Source organism: Malurus melanocephalus, unplaced genomic scaffold (genome assembly GCF_030028575.1).
Source record: "Malurus melanocephalus ecotype Western Australia unplaced genomic scaffold, MMel_1.1 scaffold_266, whole genome shotgun sequence".
Classification (NCBI taxonomy): domain Eukaryota; kingdom Metazoa; phylum Chordata; class Aves; order Passeriformes; family Maluridae; genus Malurus; species Malurus melanocephalus.
This window is the reverse complement of record NW_026623498.1, coordinates 938,658-945,074: the sequence shown is the minus strand read 5'-3', so window position 1 is coordinate 945,074 and position 6,417 is coordinate 938,658. Positions and strand designations below refer to the sequence as shown.

The following is a 6,417-nucleotide window of genomic DNA, read 5'->3' as shown; positions in this document are numbered from 1 at the left end:
CCTCGGCTCCCCGGTTGTGCCTCTCAGCAGCAGCGGCTCCCCGATAGCCCCGGCCGTGCCCTCAACAGCAGCTCCCAGGCTGTGCCCTCAGCAGCAGCGGCTCCCGGGTTCCAGCCGTGCCCTCAGCAGCAGTTCCCCGATCTCGGTTGTGCCCCTCAGCAGCAGAGGGTCCCCGACAGCCCCGGCCGTGCCCTCAACAGCAGCTCCCCGGCCGTGCCCTCAGCAGCCTCGGCTCCCCGGCCGTGCCCTCAGCAGCCTCGGCTCCCCGGTTGTGCCTCTCAGCAGCCGCGGCTCCCCGATCTCGGCTGTGCCCTCAGCAGCAGAGGGTCCCCGACAGCCCCGGTTGTGCCCTCAGCAGCCGCGGTTCCCCGGTTCCAGCCGTGCCCTCAGCAGCTCCCCAGCCCCGAGCAGCCTCCGGCCGGCACCGCTCCCTGCTCTCCTCCCGCTCCTGCTCGGCCTCTCCCCGGTCCTTTCCCTCAGCACAGCCGTGCCCGGCTGGCACCGGGCCCTGTCCCCGCCATGGGACACGGCCACGACCCTCTCACGGCCCYCAGCACGAACCAGCGCCAGGGATTTAACATTAAACAAAAGTGCCTTTCTACGGAAGGGACAGTCCTTCTAGACAAGGACTTTCTCCTTTGCTACGAACACCAAAATAAAAAGGCTTTCTCCTTTCCTATAAACACTGTACTCAGGTATAAACAACAAGCAAATAATAAATTCTGCCTGAAAAACCGGTAAGGGATGTTGAGTATGTGGGCCCTAGTATTGTAGGGAAAGGAGGGAAATGAGAATTCATAATCCTCTAAATAGAGAGAAGCGAAAAAAAAAAAGGCTTTTTCCTTTCCTATAAACACTGTATACAGGTATAAACAATGAGTAAATAACAAATTCYGCCTGCAAAAAAGATAAGGGATGTTGGTTATGTGGGCCCTAATATTCTAGGAAAGAGAGAGAGATGAGATTTTATAATTCCCTAAAGAGAAACRAGCCTTGAGCTGGCTTCATGTATTTTGGATCACATCTTTTTGCAAACATCTGCCTGAAGGAGGTGGGCAGCGATCAGAGGCTGCCACGTTGTGAAGGGCATTTGGGATCCCRGAAAGGTTAATTCCTGCTCAAACARCGCTCTCAGAACCTCAGCAGMTCCCACCACAACCCTGGATGTGAGAGAAGAAGCTCCTTGGAACCTCCTGTCAGGGTTCTTGCAGGTTTGCTCGCACAGGGATCTGTCCTCGCCTAACCCTGACCCTCAAAACCAGCAAGACTGCAGAGTTCGCCAAGAACGTGCCCGGGGGCACGGAGACGACAATTAACCACCRCTTGTAAAGGCTTGGAGATTACAGTCAGTCCTTTCCAGTGCTGGTTTACTCACTCCCACCTGCTCCTTCCAAACCTGCCAACACAGCACCCGAAATCTCACTGTTCAAGGGCTCCCAAACACGGAGAATTTCACTGAGAGTGAGGTTCCAGCGCCCAAACATTGGCAGAAGTCACACAAATACCCACAGAGCAGGGTACAGAGTGCTCACAGAGCACTCCTGGTTTTCACCATGAGAATTTCCCCAAGGAATTCTCAGTATGCTGGAGGAAGGAGGATCACTGTCCTGACACCACAAACCTCTGGCTGGTGCTCTGGGCACGAGAAGGTGGCAGCATCAGTGACAAAAGTGACAAACACGTGCACCCCAAAAGCATTCCCAACATCCTGAAGAGCGATGCAATCCCTGGCTGCAGCCTGACACAACGAATGGAAACCAACTGGAGAAACACCCAAAGGCAGGCACTCCAAAAGAACTGCAGGATGCTCTCAGTCCCAACCCTCGCTGCCTCCTGGGCTTACCAGAGGGACAGTGCCTCTGCAGCGTCAGCTCACAGCATACACGGCAAAAAGTGACAGAAAAAGCTGCAGGGAATAGAGATAAACCAGAGCTGGAACACTCCAGCCAACGATGGAACAGCTCAGGGCAGCAGGAGAGCGCAATCTGGTCCGTGGCATGAAATAAGAACGCCCAAATCCTATTCCTTATTTTGCCAGACTTACTATGGGGCACTTGAATTCTTAGGGGATCATTTAATTTATTTTTTAAGATTCCTTTCAACCAAACCATGTTACATTTGTATTCTCTTGTGATTCAACTCTATTATAAAAGCCTATGACAAAGTGTTTTCCTTTGAACCCCTGGGATGTCCRACATCCCTACTGGGAATGCAAGGCAAGCACAGAGCCCATCTGAAAAACAGAATTAGAGGGACCTCGAAATGCTGTTCCAAATTTCCAAGCAGGAATGAAGTCAATCCTTGTGACCAATCCTGCCGACACTTTTATTGATGCTGTGCAGCATTATCTCTGGGCCACTGAGGCACTCTGAGATATCCAACTATAAAGGAGCGTTGTGCCCCTTGGAAAGGCAAAAGAGACACTTCTTAATATACAAATAACAACAAAGCACACAAAAAATAATTTCAGAAACTCAGACAGAAATTCTAAAGCTTAACAGTATGTCTTTTTAAAACATTTTCAGATTTTCCTTCCTATTCTAGTCTTCTATTAATTCAGTGTTCTGGCCTCCCTTGGCCTGCAGCAAGAACAGCCATTCCTTTTCTCAGAGTCAAACCCAACAGAGACCTCAAACTGGTTTAAAATATGAAAGCACTAAAGAGTTGCACACCAAACCAGAGGTGACCTGTTGCTCCCCRGCGTCTCACAAAGCAGACTGCCTGACACGGGTTCAGTTTGCTCTCCTGTGCACAAATGACATGCACCAAATTCCCCGTCCGTGTGCTAATGCTGCAGGAGATGCTGCACTGCTCACAGGAGGCATCTGGGAGCGACAGCTGCCAGGCTAAAATAGCCTCACCACAGACAAGATACACAGGGCTGCRGGAGCAGGAGCTTGGATAACAAGTGCAAGTGGCTCTGCAGCACAATGCTTTAATTTCTACAAGTACATAATTTGGATTTTTAGGACAAACACTTCAATTTTAGCACTTCTGTTTAACTTTAAAACATYGCTTATGACAGGATTCTGTCAGCATCATTGTTTGCGCCGCTCGCTGAAGACAAACTGTGGCACAATTAAAAAAGTGCTGTGGATAATGAGGGCTGTGAAGCAGCTTTAGGAAATCCCATGGCTTGTGGGGCAGTTGGTGCTGACAGACACGGTTCTATTTTCTGAGTGGTTTCCATGGCTATTGACCACCCCAACACGAGGCCTCCTAATGCCAGCTGATAATTTGATGAAACGCATTCGATGCCRCAGCATCCTGGTGTAAACACGGAGCCATAAATAACCCAGGAGGAACAAGGAACGAGCATGTTAATGTTTGCCTGTGTGTTACTTGCAGGTCCCATATTTTATCCTGAGGAACAAATCTCCTGACAAGATACACAAAGCCATTATGTTGTGCCTGACAGAGCTCAGCTGGCACGTTTGTCACGGCGATGGCAGTGCCAGCGCAGAGCCGGGGCCCAGCTCGTGCGTCAGGGTTCCCATTATCCCCAGATTACAGCCTGGCAGGAGGAATTCTCTGCTGCAAACCCTGCACCCCGGCTCTGCACGTGGAGCTGAGCTCCCAGGTCGCTTCTCCACCTCAAAACCCCAAAATGAAGCTGTTGCTGAAAACATTCACCCTTAACATCCACTGCAACAACAACCTGTTCAATCAGTGGGAGAATTTCCAACTGAAACCTCCAGAAAGGCAGCACAACTCTGATAAACCTGCAAATTSATCACTGCTACCAATGTGTCTCTTCTGAAGTGCTGCTTCAGTTGAGTTTACATCAAATGTGTTTCCTCTAAGGAATTCCATGTGCTATTTCATTGCCTTCCTACGATTTCCACCTGGTTAATGAGTGAAGGACACTGTGGAATGCAAAACATTTRCAAACACACAGAGCCTTGTCTGATCTTTCTCAATCCAGGAAACAAGGATTTTATATCTCAACCTTTCTAAAAAAAAAACCCAAATCAAATAATCTCTTTAGCCTATGTCCAAGAACAGCAAGTTCTTCTCTCAACCTTTAGTTCTAAGCAAATAAAATGGCAGATTCTGCTGTTATGAAATCAAGAGGTTTAGGGCACGTTTGGAAAGGCCTGAGGTTTTCCAAGCAGATGCCAATGGAAGATGTCCCACCTTCTATATTGAATATGCATTTTTAAGTTTTATAATAAATAAGGTAGGAAAAATCATGGGGTTTTCACAGTTAACAGCAAATAAACACCAAATACACAAAGAATCTTCTTAAACTTCCCAAGCTGCCCAAGCTCTGTTCAGTGTGCAGCACATGTAGAGTCAGCCCCACAGTTTTTCAGGGTGCAGGTGCTCCACGTGCACTGAGGCTGAGTTCCAGTGCAGAGCACATTTCATTAAAGCTGGCCTGAGCTAACACTGTGCTTCTCTCGTGTGTGTGCAGTGCAAATAAAGGCATTTGCTGTGAGGGCAGTGATGGACGCTGTCCTCTGCACACAGAAATGTCCTGAGGGTTTCGTTATGAAGAGCCAACCTGAAGATGTCAAATGTTTCTCACACAAACCCGTGTTCTGTGCTGGGAGAACTGGGCTGGTCCCACTTCATCCCAACTGCAGACTGTGTCCACTGTTACAAATACACAAAACCCCAAATGTGGCCTTCTTTTAACACAACCAAAAAACACTTTGGGTTGGGTTCGGGTTAGAGATCCTCTAGTAAAAACCCCTGCCATGGGCATGACACTTTCCCTAGCCCAGACAGATCATAGATACTGCTCTGTTTATTTTCTTGACAATTTTTAAAAGTGAAATAATTCTACTTTGTCAAGACTAAACTATCCTTTAACCTTTGCGGTATTTTGAAAATCAAATCGTGTTTTCACCAAGTTCTCTCCCTCAAAGACATGGAAAACCAAAATATTTTGATGGTGTTCATTAGATACCACTCTGTTTTACAAGGCATGAATGCTCCCACTGGAAATTCAAAGCCCCAGTCCAGAGTGCACCCCTGGTCACCCACACGTGACAAAAACCTTCCACTCCCCTGGCCATCTGCCTGGGAGATCAAGTGTCCTCTATAAACAAAGTGACAAGGAATACATCAGCTGAAAGCCTTCAAGGTGCCCAACAATTTGCTCTCCCCTCCCAACCGGGCTCACTTTGTCTTGCTGAAAAATTACACTGAAAAACGACACCGTGCCTGGAACTGTGGGGATTGAACCCAAAGCTCTGCGGGAGAGGCACGGCCCGGGCTGAGCTCTGTGTGCCCACAGACCCAGAATCATTTAGGGCCTCCCTCCAGGGAATGCCAAAAGATCCTGATCCATGATAATAACCCCCCTTCCATGGAGCTGCTTTTGTTGGGAACAATGGAGCTCCCATGGTACCTCTCTGCTGGCTGGAAATATTGGTATTAAGTGAGCGTGAGCACAGCTGTGTGTAAATGACATATATAAACAGATTAGATTTGTGTATTTATACTGGATGCAAACACATTAATAGCACATTTGCATACCCAGTTGGCTAAATGAGATTGCATGCAGAGCAGGATTACTGGTTACAAACACATTTATTTAGAATTTTCAATAAAGTATTTATATTGCCATTCAGGAGGTCAGAGTGGATTCATCATCCTTTTTCTCCTCTCTGCTTTCCCAGACACACACAAATGCTCTTGTCAATGAGCTTTGCATGGATTGCCCATCCCTCTGCACAACTCCAGCCAGCAAAAGGAGCTGAACTGAGCTGCTCACCCCCAAAGCTGCCTCAGTTTCCCCCTCTGACATAACTGAAGGGATGTTTGGAGGGGGTGAGAGCTCTCCATGTCACCACCACCTAAATTCCAGTTCACACAACTCCTCTTTCCCTCCTCTGTTTAATGCCAGGGATCAATGTGAAAGTCTCTGTGAAAGGCAACACGATATTGAAGGTGACACAACAGCTCTCAGACATTTCCAGGGCTGCAGGAGAATTCAGCTATTCCTTCACCCCGGGCCTGGAGCTGTCAGGGTGTTGCTAACCTTTTGTGCTGACCCCAGCTGTATTTTCCCATCAGGATTTCACCAGAGCTATTTTTATAAAGAGAAAGATTTCAGGTTCAACCGAAGCACCAGGAAAAGCTTTGATTCCTGTTCTGCACTGTACCTGTGTCTGTGGGGGAGTCTCGATGGGAAAGAGAAACAAAACAGCAAAAAATAAAATAAAATTAAAAAAAAAAAATCAATGATGTCTAAATGAGGAGTCTGTTTGCTCTAATTGCACCCTGATTATCGGCTCTGGGTGCTCTCAGTGCACAGCCCAGATCAAACACCCCAAGSCCTCAGCTCCAGCCGTTCCCGTTAAAAGCTCCGGCGCTGCCTCCCGGGTCCTGCCCGGCCCCGCCGATGATAAATCAGCCCCGACCTGAACGGAGAGGAACCGGCACCGGGAGGGGTTGCCAGGCAAC

The 6,417-nt window shown here is 48.3% G+C and overlaps 1 protein-coding gene across 1 annotated transcript in view; it reads right to left on the bottom strand.

The window, feature by feature from the left end:
- LOC130579308 (arginine-glutamic acid dipeptide repeats protein-like) overlaps positions 1-6,417 on the bottom strand; it is a 157,160-nt gene that overhangs the window by 28,444 nt on the left and 122,299 nt on the right. The gene's annotated exons all lie outside the window — the stretch shown is intronic.